Source organism: Folsomia candida, unplaced genomic scaffold, assembly GCF_002217175.1.
Source record: "Folsomia candida strain VU population unplaced genomic scaffold, ASM221717v1 Fcan01_Sc029, whole genome shotgun sequence".
Taxonomy (NCBI): domain Eukaryota; kingdom Metazoa; phylum Arthropoda; class Collembola; order Entomobryomorpha; family Isotomidae; genus Folsomia; species Folsomia candida.
In genome coordinates, this window is record NW_019091221.1 from 207,886 (window position 1) to 222,439 (window position 14,554).

Consider the following 14,554-nt stretch of genomic DNA (forward strand, 5'->3'; position numbering starts at 1 on the left):
GTGGCACAACTAGGAGCACTTAATTTTACTGTATTTCATCTAAGAGTCAATTTTTGAAAAAATCTCATTTGGCCCCGACCACACCGCCTGATGCCCAGAGGGTGTGGCATAACGGGGGAACACAAAATTTCACTCTATTTCATCAATCGTTTGAATTGCACCAAAAATCTCATTTTGCCCCGGCCACTCCCCCTTGCGCCCAGGGGTGTGGTCCAATTGGCCCCAAAAGTTGATAAGATCCTCCCCCTGAAGTCATTGATATAATGGCTAAAACCGATTTCGATTATCTCGATCCATTCCCCCGTTATCCTGCTGACGGACCGACAGGCGGACAGACGGACTAAGTCTTCGCATATAGGTAAAGTAGCTGAAGCTACTTAATAAAAATTGTAAATATTTGACCTGAAAATATTTATTTTACTGTACCCGTCACATTCGGATGAGATGTCGATGCTGATGCCAGGAAAACAATTAAAATTGTTTGAACAATGGATGACAAAGTATATTTAAACATTGTTTCGTATTTAAAATTGTTAATTGTTTGCACAAGTTTTACTGTCATCTACGTAAATATTTTTATAAGTGTAATTGACTTCGGTAAACATGCAAACCATACGTGATACACCGTATGCAGATGTTATCTAATAATTTTCATTGATTATTTGGATTCAAGGTGTCACCAGATAAGTAAAGATAAATTTACATACTATTTATGTCCTTGAAATTATGTACAACATGTGTAAGAGTAGTTATTTTAAAAACCAGGTTCGGATTGAACAATTCATTCATCAAGCCCCGCAATTATAGGGGTTTGAGAGTAATTGGAATAGAATGCATAAGTTAAATCATACTGTTCAAATTACGTACAAGTGTTAAGTCAAATCCATTAATTCTTTATCCATTCCTTATCTGGAATTACCATCAATGAAGTCTGTAAGTTTTATTAATGCAACTTAACCCCCACAGATTGTGTAAAGTATAAAACGATGTTATCTTGGATGTCTCCACAGTGTTTAGGTGAAATCGAAGTTAAACTTGAATGAAATATTACTAGATTCAACGTGGTCGCAATTAACGTCCTGTGTGTAACTCTTATCAATATGTCATAAATTTTCTAAAAAACTTATGAATTATGGCTGCGTCACATTTGACGGAAGCATTGGTTTCTCTCTACAATGTACGTAATATGATCCATCACCACGTGCCCATGATCCCGGCGAACTGTCTTCTTAAAAGATTCTTCTACCCGTTCAACTCTACAATCTCCCACCCTATTAACTTTAAATAAACTTAATAGTTCAAACTCTGTAGGATCCTTCACCAAATATGCCCTTTACAAAGCTTAAACTAGTTTATTAGAATAATTGAACGAAATACGTTAAAGCTTAACCTTTCGTCTAACAATTTATTTAGAGATTGGGTACCTTATGGAATTTAATTCCCTTTCATTCCCGAGATTCTACGTTACGGCATCTTCATTCGTAAAGCCCCGCAATCAGGGGTTTGAGAGTAACTGGAATAGAATATGTAAATTAAATCATACTGTTCAAATTACGTATATACAAGTGTTGAGTCAAATCCATTAACTCTTTATCCATCCCTAATCTGGAATTACCTTATGTGGAATTACTATCATCAATTAAGTCTGCAAGCTTTATTAGTCATACTGTTTAAATTACGTAAAAGTTTTAAGTCAAATCCATTAATTCTTTATCCATTCCTTATCTAAAATTATCACTTAAGTCTGTAAGTTTTATTAGTGCCACTTAACCCCCACAGACTAAAGTATAAAACGATGTTCTCTTCAATGTCTCAACAGTTTTTAATTGAAATCAAAGTTAAACTTGACTGAAATTTTAAAAAACAATGACTAGATTCAGCGTGGTCGCAATTGTCGTCCTGGTGACCGCCTTCGTTGGCATTTCCCTTGCCAACGAGGGCAGTCCAGTTCAATAGGCGAACTTGGGAGGCCTTTAAGGTACCGAGGATGAACATTGTCCAATTTTACAATTTCCAAAAACTCTTAAAAGAATTTTAACCTATCCATTTTTGTAATTCGATATTTTTGAAAATTGATCATCTATAAAAACTCACGAATATTTTTACATTTCGGAAACGTTTCTAATTCCAATAAATATTTAGGAGGAATATAAAAAGGAATATAAATCTGCCAAAGAAGAGGCATGGGCTCGTGGAAAATTTGAAAAAAACTCGGCACGTGTGCACGTTCACAATAAAAGATTTGAACATGGAGAAGTTCTGTACAAACTAGGTATTTGGCTGCTCAATTCCTTGACAACAAAACTTGCACATTTTTTATTAAATACAGTAGCATTTGGCTTCTAATTTTAGCAATTAACGAATTTGCGGATGAAGACCCGGTTGACTTTCATGAAACTCATCATGGTCTAAACCCAGAATTGGCAATGAATGATACCATTCTACCGGTGACCAACGAGCGGAACGCTCTGGCCTCACTGCCAACCAGTTGGGATTGGAGACGGTATGGATACGTGTCCGCTGTCAGAAATCAAGGTATACGCAAAATTCTTTCACAATCGTTACGTGTAAAGCCATGTTTTCGATTAGAACCAAGCTTCCTTAACTACCATTGGCTATAATATCCGAATTAGAAATTTCTCGATGAAATTACGCTGCTGCAACATTGTTGGATCACAGTGATTTTGGTATTTTTATCGCCAGAGGGCGGTTATGTATGTATTATTAACTTTTTCATATCAAATTAGATCGTACTAAAACTTCATATAGTGACATCCCATCGAAGATTGATCTCAAAAATTCAAACATAGTTTTCCATATTTTACATATTTTAGGGTTTTCGTACATATACATATTTTCAAACATATTTTGAGATTTTTTGCATATATTCACATATTTTCCTACATATTCGAGCCTTTTTCTAAATATAAATATTTAGATGTTTAGATATTTAGATATGCTTCGAGGTTTTTTTATGTAAAAATATTTTTTAAAATTATTTTTGTATAATAAGATTTATGGAAATTATATTTTCATGATAATGGCGTTTAATTCATGTGAACGACTAGCAAATCCAGTTTGCCCCATTTTCCAAGCCAAAAATTACCTTTAAAAAATCAAGGAACATAATTAATGTCGCACTATGAGTAATTGGATAAAGGTTAACACATAATTCGTCGATGCGAGTGCTAAAAATTTCAAAGTTCTGGAAAATTAAATATAAATATAGTAGAAAATTTAACTTAAAAAATATGTTTTATGCACATATTTTCGAGGTATTAAAGTACATATTACATACATATTTTGAGGAATTTAAGTACATACATATCCGCCCTATGTTTATCGCGTCGCAGCAAAGTTATGGGTAGTCGTTGCCTCTAAGTCAGCTTAAATCAAATCAGCTTAAGACGGCTGAACAATTGCGGTTTTTGTTTCAAGTACTTAATTAAAGAATAAATAAACCGTCGCAAACGCGCATACGGAAGTAGCTTCAGACGTACTTCACCCCAAACGGTCCCACCACAACTCGGGAACACTTAATTTCACTCTATTTCACCTATAGATTAATTTTTTGTAAAAATCTCATTTTGCCCCGACCACACCCCCTGGCGACGAGGGGGTGTGGAACAACTCGGGAACACTTAATTTCACTCTATTTCATCTATAGATTAATTTTTTATAAAAATCTCATTTTGCCCCAACTACACCCCTGGCGCCTAGGGGGTGTGGCACAACTCCGGAACACATAATTTTACTCTATTTCACCTGTAGATTAAATTGCACTAAAAATCTCATTTTGCCCCAACCACACCCCCTGGGGCCGAGGGGGTGTGGCACTTAATTTCACTTAATTTCACTTAATTTCATTTAATTTCACTCAATTTCACCTAATTTTACCCATAGATTAAATAGCACTAAAAATCTCATTTTGCCCCAACCACACCCCCTGGCGACCGGGGGTGTGGTCCGGTTGCACCCAAAAGTTGATAGGATCCTCCCCCTGGGGTATTATGTATGATGGCGAAAACCTGTTCTTAAATTCTTTGCAACCTTATCTAATGTGATAGTCTCACAATCTCGAGTAATTTTAGTGCGCCATTACTCAATATGTATTTCGAATAAGCCACATACTTATTTGTCTCCCTTGGCATCGATTAAGAAGAGGTAATAATTTCAGTTGGCTATTGGCGTTACTGCTAACAATGGGATCCATTATATACTCGGGGATCCCTTTCTTGTAGCCAGAACAAATCGGTGGATCATGCCGTGTTGCTTGTTGGGTAAATTTTCATATACATATGAAGAATATTCATCTTAATTTGTATTTATATAAATTTTTAGATATGAGGTTAGCGATACCGGAAGCAATTATTGGATTATCAAAAACTCTTGGGGGACCGGATGGGGGGACAAAGGATTTGCCTACATTCTAATGGGTCAAGCTGGATACCTTGACTGTGGCATAAGCCAGTTCTTTTCGACATTTCCATACCTTGATTAGATGCTAAGTAACACATAGACACAAACCTCTTTATGAATTTTGCTTTTCAGTGAAGTCAATTAATTTAGCCAAATTTGAAACGAAATATAAATTACTGCAAGTTGAGACAATTCATGTGTTAAACACCTGCATAATTTAAATAATATCACGATTGAACCCAAGATTATGCCTCATTATTTATGTGACTTCGTATTTAAAAAATCACCCCTCAGCTCGTTATTTCAATTACTGTCTAAATAATCGGTACTTACTACAGCACCTAAATAAATGCCATTTTACTGCAGCAAAATCTATATATTTACCAGGGTTTCTGGTACAGATGACTTCTTGCAAGGTTTCTCACATTTTGACCTTAAGATGCCAAAAAACCTTTCATTATCTTTGTATATTGATTGCGCGTCAGATCATAATTCATGGTCCAGGCACCGTCAGCCTCGGAAATTCATGAGGTCATCATCATCTCAACATCCAGTAGTGGGTAAGGTAACTGAGAGGGGGAACGGCATTTGACCCGCGAACCGGGTCAAGCCGAGTAGAAAGAGACCACGGCGTCAAAGGAGTTTAGTTCCTCCAACCAATGTCAAGGTCGGCATTCGAGTCATAATAATTTTACCGGGGTCAGGGCTCAGGGGTAATTGTAACATAAACAGCTGCGGTGAGAAGTAGGCTTCATCTACCTATCTGCTTATGTTGATGTAGCGCTTCAGCTTGTCGCGTTGCAGTGATGAAAATGCACAAAAAAGCAAATGCTCTATAACAGATATGCATATGTACATAAACCAATATTTATTTTAATATGTAATTACATAAGACAAATTCCATGCTACCTTAAAAATGGTGAAAGTTCATTTTTTTGTAGCTTTAAATTTCGTTTATCTTATTATACAATTTATTCCGTTTGCCCAAAACCGGTAACACATCTTAGAGCGTTCATTTGAGCCCATAATTTAGCCTTGAGATGAATTAAATTGGCAGAATCCATTTCCATCCTGGTCCGAGCATGTGTAATGATTGTCAATGAGTTGGATACAATTTTCCTTAGGTTTCGCTGGTGTTGTTGCGTCTGGTGGATCTGGGCACTCGTAAATGAAATCGAGGTGGCATTCCTCACCATCGTAAAGCGTGGACACATCGACTTCCTGTATGTAACAATTTTGATATTACGATATTTGTACTTATAAATACTGTAGCGTATTCTGTAAATCTCATCACACTCTTAGAAATAGGATTACGATTATAGCCAAAAAGTAAACGTATGTGACTTTAACGGCGTGGTTATAAATTTGTCATCGAGTGGTTACAATTTTCACCGACAAACTATAAAGTTTCACCGACTTGGTGTTAAATTGTAACCAGAGCTAATAAATTTATAACCAGGCGGTGATAAATTCATAACCACGGCGGTAGAGTCATATATGAATACTTTTTAGTTATAGTCGTGAACTCATTTCTAATAGTGCCTACATACATGTTCAAAAAATATTTATTCATTCAAAGTTCATTCATTGAAAGCCTTGAAAAAATTTGTTCCTAATTCCTAAGTTGTAAAAAAATATTAATTACTTATTCAACATGTATTAATTATTCATTTTATTCAAAATCCACAGTATTATATGAATTTCTCAACTTTCCCTGTGTATTAAGCATTCAGTAAAAAAACGGACGATGAAAAAAATATTCATTCAAACGAATTGAATAGATATTCATTCAACATTTATTTATTCAAAAATCAGAATAAAATATTCATTCAATTTTTGAATATTGAATGAATAATTTATTCATTCATCATTATATGAATGAATGTGAACGTGTATGAATCTTCCACACGGGGTTATTAGATCTCCGGGTTTGATGTACAAAAGTTTCAATACATGAACCACCAAATGCTTTTACCAATCTTGAGATGTCTCGCAAAACAAACTCCAGAACGGTTAAACGACAGAAATTCGGGAAACCCACCCTTCGTTTCCTGACTGGAGGGGCGCCTTGCAATCTGTTGATTTCTTTGCCACACTGCCGCCCGGTTAATACGTTGTCATCCTTTTTACACACGCACTTTGCCCCAGGACTTGCTTGGGAAGCTGTAACATTAAGACGAAACTTGTATTTACATATTTACATAAATAGTAAAATTGTCTGCAATTCGTCTATTCCTGTCTGCACGGATAATATCATAAAAGATATCGATATGAAAGTGATCACAATTTAATGTAAATTTCGTCCATTAAAATTCTTGAATTTATTTATATTTCCCCAAATATTTATATAGCCGTTTTGTTATTAAATGCGGAAATTGGTGTATTTTACCTGAAATCAGTACTGCAAGAAAGACTAGGATTTTCATCTCGAGAAGAATTGATATCTTGCATGGAGCTCCTCCAGTCACATATACCAAATAAATTTTTTGAATGCGTATAGAACACAGGATATGAGGTTAGTTTTACCAAATTGCTTTGAACAATCGATCATTGTTTTAAACAAATGCTTTATTACAGGAATTTAATGTTATACATTTATCCTGTTTCCGGTTGTTACCGCCGCCGTCATGAATTATTCAACTCAAGTCATTGTTAAATTCCAAAATAATTATATTCATAATTTTCAAATTTTAATTATGAAACGAATACGTACATGCTTACAATAGCGAAAATTATATGACAACGAACTCGACTAAAAAACTCTGTTGTCGCAACTGACTACGGAAATGTAATCACGGCATCAATAATATAATTCGACACCGTTTGAAAATACCCCACCAGACTTTTCCTCGTAACGGAGGTAAATCCTGCCGCCGTCGTCTTAATAAATCCGCACGACACGAGAAATCTTCTCTCCGCGAGGTCCTCCGTGTTGGACCAGGAGTCCAGAAAACTGGCCGACATGTCATGCAACACTGCCGCAATTTGGAACTGTGCAAAGGCCGAGCAGAGGGTGAGCACTGCACCGAACGGGAAGAAGAAGGAGGACGGGAATTCCTCAATGAAAAAGTGGTTCATACTTCGCACGGTGAGGTAGCCGAGGCCAATGGCGGCGGAGAAGTTGAGAAAGGCGCACATCGGGATGGCCACTTTGCCCACGGTGTGGTTGAAGAGGTTTGAGAGGAGTTGTGCCATCCGGTAGAGCTCCATTGACTGGTCGTGTTCTCGTAGATCTTCCCGAGTCATGTCGCTCTCGTTGTTGCAACTAGGATAAATTATTCATAATTTGTTAACAGATGGAAGCAGATTTCATCCATCGGTGGGGCTGCTTTACGAATTCTGAGATAAAATCGCCCGAATTCTGTGCAGAATTCTGTAGGTTCGCCGAGAATTTGTTGTAAGTCTTGTGTTATAATTTCCACCAGAATTTGTTGAAAACTCAACCATGACGTCAAATTGCTTCGCGAGGGAACATTCCGAGGTGTCAAACGAGTTCAGAAGAGTGCCCAATATATCACTAATGTACATATTTATCCAAGGGATTTCCGTGTGTCACATCCTCTTTTCCCCAACGTATCCAGATGCTCCTGAAGAGCTAAACTGCTAGTTTACCCAAACAGATATAACATTAAGGCTCCCTTCCCTGCTGCTGGACGAGTATTGACTTCTGCGCACTTAACATAATCTTAGCATACTGCATTCTTTGCAAACAATTATCTACCCTCGTAACTTCATGAGAATTGAATTTGACATCAAAACTCCCTTACTTGCGCACATTTTCTTTAAAAAATTTAGGTCGTCTGGCACCTCGCCATGTTCCCTTGTAGGACTTCATTTAACAAAATGTAAATAAATATCTTACTGTGCTTCTTCCATCCAAAACTCCAAGGACGTTGCATGAGCCACTGTGGCCCATCCCAGAAACAATGTCCCAGCCACGAGTTGTCCAGATGTATAGACATCCTGCACGGCCCCCAAGGCAATCAACCAGAGGGGAGTTTCACCCCCATTTTCCCCTCCCCAGAAATGAGTCAGGTAGAGCGGCAACTTGTAGCTGGAGCAGTATCTCATAGCGGAGAGGACGATTTGCGTACAAAGTATTGGGACTGTAATATTCATAAAGAGCCCGCCTTTTTTCCTCCAATACTCACGACGTACCGCGCTGTTTTAAAAGATACAAAATTCTTGTAAGCAATGCTTTCGTTCACCGCCTTGTGAGAAGGGTAAGGAAAACCACGAGGTTTCGCTATTGAAAACCCCTACCCATTTGTTCACCTGAATTTACGGGTAGTCGGGGTGGCTGGGGTAGTCGGGGTAGTCGGGGTAAACGGAGGTAGTGTCTCATGTATTAAGTTGTGAAATAAATCTACTTTTTCTTTAATTTCACAACAAAGCGGGTTGTTAATTATCTTAATTAATTAATTAGTAGAATTTATAATAATGCCCTCCTATAATATTTTATAAAATTTGAAAACCCCGACTACCCGTGGGTGTTGCTCAAATTTTCCACCCCAAAACCCTCAATACCCCAAAAACCCGGGGTACCCTGTTTGCGTTTCCCATCCCCACTCACCAACCAGCCTCCTATTGAAGGAGAACAAGGTATTCGTGTAGCTCCTCATCTCCTCGCTGTAGATCAAGAAAAGCCCGCCAAGCATGACGGAGTGGAGATGCCAACAAATGCTCGTGTACAACTTGAACGGGAGGCGATACGAGTCTGGAGAACTTTGGACAATCCTAATCAACAAAGAGGACTGAAAAAGGGTCAGGACGCTGGAACTGGATAAAATCACGAGAGACCCCAGCAGCCAAATCCTTTCCCAGGTCGGGCTCCAGGCCGTGATTTCGAAATTAGAGACCTTATCTTCCCCCACAAATTCACCCCAGCTCCAGGGAAATATGAAGACAGCCCGTCCCAGGGTAAGGATCGTTTTGAGGCGCCAAATTACACCGCTGCTCAGTAAATATGGTCGAGTTTCGGTTGGATCTCTATCATTTATTGGAGGACTTTCTGGCAAGCCGGAAGTTTCTACGGCCACAAATTCTGCCTTGGTCAAACCACTAGCTCCCCTGCAAAGATAATAATTTGTTACCTTAAGACTCCTCAATTTGTAAAGGGGCGTCCATAAATTATGTACTGCGAAAGGGAGGAGATGGATCTACAATGAGTTCTAGGCTTCGTACCTAGACACGTTATAAGGGGAGCTTGGGAGAAGGTCTAAGAAATCCGGATTTTTTTATTAAGTAATTTATGGATGGCTAAATATATACAGGGTATTTTAAATGTTGGGTTATAATGGAAAATTTGTCAACGGGAAAAATTCACAAAACTCCATTAGTTACCGAAATTTTGCCTCTTAAATTCACTATCTTAAGAATTTTGTCATCAGTGTTCCATAAGTTTTGACAGAACCATTCGCTAAATTCTCAAAATTTCGGGAAGTAATGGAAATTTACGGATTTTTCCCATTGAAAAATTTTCCATTGTAACATAACATTTAAACCACCCTGTATATAGTTTCCCCTTAACTCCTCACCTACCGATTGAGAATGACCAATTTATCCTTATCCTTGTTTGAAAGCAATCCCTGACAGGATATCTAATTTTTGAAATAATAAATGCATGATTTTTAAGCACAATTGCCTCACTAAATTACACAAACTTTCCCTCACCTTGGATAAATTACGAGCCCGGTGTTTACGAAGGGATCCTGCATTCTGCATTTTTCCGAGAAACGGGAAACACCCAATTTCTGGGTGGCGGACTGGAAGAAATGCGAGTATAAAGTATCCTTACGTTAATCTGTTAACTGGTCTCTCAACTAACACATTTCTTAGTTTTAGACAGCCAACAAATTTTATTGACATTCCGACAACATTATAATCCTGGGTAGGGTATATTGTCAAAAATATTTATAAAGTCTAGACAGTCGTGTTTCCCTATTTGCTTGTCAATTATTACAACCTGGACGACGTATGATCCCATCGATTAAAATTAATAAATGCATATGGATTTATCCTTCGTCAACAAGTTACGTATGTTGGGCTACATTTGTGTTTGAAAACCCCCAGGTCGAACAAGAAGCAAAGGCGAGGAGGATTGCAAACCCAATAAAATAAATAATTAGCCTAAACTTGTCCATTGTTTACTACTCCAGTCAGTTGCGTGTTAATTAGAACATGTCGATATCGTATTCATTTATGTGCTCCATATTCTACAAATGATGTAAATATCGATTTAAGCTTTTTAAGCAAACATGAAACCATTTCAGCAAAATGACACTCCGTCTGCCCGCGACATAGGTACATGTTGCAGAAATAGGGCAGAGAATTACTATTAAAAGAATAATAAATCCATTTTATCAGAGTGGATTCTCCAGAATTTAATGCAGGAATTGGTTGGCATTTTACATTGCGTGGTATTGACAAAAACTCAAAACTATGCATTTATGTCCAATCGGCAATTTATTAATTTTTCACAGTCAATAAAACCTTAAAGGTTGGATTTATGTAAATTTCATGCCTATTTTGATGACCCAATATAAATTTATTTCTCAGAAAATGGGGTACGTGACCATATCCATAAATAATCCAGCCATGTCAATCGTGACCTTATAACAGGTGACCAACCTAGATATTTCTTAAATTTTGTCAATATATATGTATCTATAACTCCATAATAAACAAACGTATTTACGTTCGTCTTATTTAACCCGACCAAATATGAGACTTCCCTGATCGTGAGTGTATTCAATACGAGTTTACATCATGTATCAACAATGCTGAGAAAAAAATAACTTTACAAAAAACCCTTTCGCTTGAAAATTAATTCCCTATGCATTTACATATGTAACTTGTGCATCTCAACCACGACATTAAGTCATTTAATCTAAGCGTGTATTTATGTAGTTTATGAAATATTTCTTTTTACACTATTTTTACTATGCGAATAAAGATGCAAACTTGTAATAAATACCCACACTTTTTTATTAAGGGGTGAAAGCCCTTTATAAGATCGTTATGTCCGTCTGTCTGTCCGTCCGTCCGTCCGTCTGTCTGTACGTCCGTCTGTCTGTCCGTAGCTCCGATAACTTTTGAACGAAAAGACATAGACACTTGAAATTTTAAACGTAAACTCCTAACGTCAATGGACAGGACGAGTTCGAAGATGGACACTGTGACATGGTCACCTGTGACGATGACGTCGTCACGGTGACGAAAAGTGACGAAAAAGTGTCACTTGTCAGTTTTGACATGTGACACATCATTTTTAACTATTTTTCAATTAGGAATTCGAAAATTCATGTCATTTTGTGTTTGGACGTCACCTGTGACGATGACATCGTCACGGTGACGAAAAGTGACGAAAAAGTGTCACTTGTCAGTTTTGACATGTGACACATCATTTTTAACTATTTTTCAATGAGGAATTCGAAAATTCATGTCATTTTGTGTTTGGACGTCACCTGTGACGATGACATCGTCATGGTGACGAAAAGTGACGAAAAAGTGTCACTTGTCAGTTTTGACATGTGACACGTCATTTTTAACTATTTTTCAATGTCAAATTCAATGGTGACCTCCATTTTGACCTCAGAGGTCATGTAAAGGTCATAGGAGATATCTATTTCAATTTCAACAGAAATTTAACCCCGAATTCAATGGTGACCTCCATTTTGACCTCAGAGGTCATATAAAGGTCACATAAGGGTTATCAACTGTTAAATTTGGCACAAATAAGACACAAAAGTCGAAAACACGTCAGAAGTGTCAATCTTAACAAATTTTCGAACAATTTGATATTCACATTGACGTATGACACTCCTTTCACCCCTTGGTTACATGCGTTGTAACGGTTTATTAAGAACCAAATGAACATGCTATGTACAGATTACCGTAAATACTCTATTTATAGCCGGGTCTAATGACAAGACAAACCCGGGTATAATTGGAGTCCCGGATAATTTTTTTCCGGTTTTGCATAACTTGAAGCATCTAAGAACAGGCATTAAACAAACATCATAATAATGGATGAGCTTATTAAATTTTTCAAACTTTGGCTCAAGACCCGGCTATAAGTAGAGTATTTACGGTACATAAATACTTAAACGTGAAATACAAATACCTGTATCTGAACTTCTTTAATTTTGCCCGTGTTCACAAAACCACTCGGTTGCATCGGCAATGCTCACTTTGCCATCCTTATCTGTATCCGCTTCCTGGACAAACTTGTTAAAGTCCACCTTTGCCAAGGACGGGTCATGAAGAAGGCAGAGTTGGACCGTCGCCTTGAACTCGAACTCATCCACGAAGCCATCCCTGTCCTTGTCCAGGGCGTGGATATGGACCCGCATGACTTCCCTGGCATCATCCACAACTCCCAAGGAAGCAATCCCCACCTCCAGGGGAACTTTTCCATCGTGACAGTCCCTCAAAAAGGTGAGATATCCCACCATCTGGCCCTCCGTGCAGGAAAAGTCCAATCTCTTCAAGAGTACGGGCACGTCACTCAGGTCAGTCATGTCGCCACAAAAGGTCGGCATAGCCTTGAACGCTGCTTCCACCTCGACCTTGGAATATCTTCGGTTGTGCGCCATCTAAAGGACAAGTTTTGTTTATTTGGTGTATATTTAAGTGTGGTGAATACAATAGAGTTGTATTCTTCCAAATCAGGATGACTACGAATAGACAACGCTCCTCTACCGTTCGTGCACCTAAATAGTTTTGTCAATTTTTTTCTAACGAAAAATATGCATTTGAAGTGCCCAATTAAACCCAATTTTTGCTCAGAATTATTTCCCTAAAATTATAAAAATTCATTTTTTAAAATCCTTTAATTAAAAAAACATTTTAGCATGTAGCAGTTTTTAGCATTTTTAAAAATTCGGAAATGGCATGAAAACAAAACATTTTGTAGCTTCTAAAATGAATTTTCATAATTTTAGGGAACCGATTCTGCAAAAAATTGAGCAGAAATTGTTTTTAGCATTTGAAATCGGGTTAATATTCGACTCATGTCAAAAGTGCGTAGGATTAAACGATACACAGGGTACAAACTTGGAGTATTTGAATACATATTCAGGTGAAGTACGTATTTATCCTGTCAACGTTATTAAATTAAACTTTAAATTAATGTTTTACTTCATGTGACTGGGCTGGTCTTCACAGATGTATGTTGCTATCAACGTGTTTCCTAAAAATGAAAAGTGAGACTGGGTTTTTATACTTCGTCAGTCACGCCTAGTTTGAGTGGTATATAGGAACACAGTTGTACATTCACATATATGTACATATGCACAGATACACGAACTGTTTATGTACATGACTTCGGTCTAAACTAGCAGTTTACACCGGATTTTTTGGTACTTTGGCATCGGACTCATTGGTATGCAAACCAGGGAGGATTGAGTAAATCATGCTTAATGAAATTATGTAATTAATTCATACATTGATAAATTAGCATGCAAATGTTAATTTACATAGATACACGACAACGATCAAGTCAAATACATATCGCATCAAGGACAACTACAAATCCTGTTTATGTAAAACATACCTAAACCAATTTTCTAATTAAGTATAATGGCAATTTATTAAGCCACCTGAGAAATGACAATTAATTAAGACATTTATGTACACATGTGTACATATGTATAGACGTCATGTTAATCATGTTGGCAGTCAGGTATGCAAGAAATGAGTGGTATCAAATTTATAGCTCATTTGTATGTATGTAGCTCCGACATGTGCGGACTATGCAGGTTTAAATATTTCCAGAATTTTTGTGTGAAAGGTACCGAAATGGCAGGAATGGCATATCCACATTATTATCTGTACTTAGTGGGGGCAGGCTAAGTGTTAATAGCTAATAACTTTAAAACCGCTGGAGATAAGGAAAATCTGATCAACGCATTGAATTCCTCGTGCAATTTTACATAAATAACTCACATGAGTTTTTAACAACTTGAAAAGAATACTAGCAGGGAAAATACTGAAAGGAAGCGGGTGGTAATAATTTTCCACTAAAAAATGGAAAAAGAAATAGCGAATTTGAGAAGTTTGACAGGAATCGAATGTGCACTTTAAGTTAATCCAGCGGACTGTAAAAACGTTCATGGGGACCGGATCGACTAAG

At 37.4% G+C, this 14,554-nt stretch overlaps 2 long non-coding RNA genes across 3 annotated transcripts; one reads left to right on the plus strand and one right to left on the minus strand.

Annotated features, from left to right (window-relative positions):
• Positions 1-1,839: 1,839 nt before the first annotated feature.
• On the plus strand, positions 1,840-4,774 carry LOC118439001. Its single transcript, XR_004837186.1, has 5 exons — positions 1,840-1,978; positions 2,143-2,272; positions 2,353-2,535; positions 4,178-4,280; positions 4,342-4,774. It is a non-coding gene; the product is annotated as an uncharacterized LOC118439001 (long non-coding RNA).
• Positions 4,775-5,408: 634 nt separating this feature from the next.
• LOC110860061 lies at positions 5,409-13,010 on the minus strand. 2 transcript variants are annotated; one of them, XR_004837204.1, is made up of 8 exons: positions 12,545-13,010; positions 10,093-10,184; positions 9,961-10,019; positions 8,993-9,489; positions 8,282-8,581; positions 6,809-7,684; positions 6,461-6,582; positions 5,409-5,640 (listed from the first exon to the last, which is right to left on the minus strand). It is a non-coding gene; the product is annotated as an uncharacterized LOC110860061 (long non-coding RNA). The 2 variants fall into 2 exon arrangements; XR_004837203.1 differs by having other exon boundaries at positions 8,282-9,489.
• Positions 13,011-14,554: the final 1,544 nt, after the last annotated feature.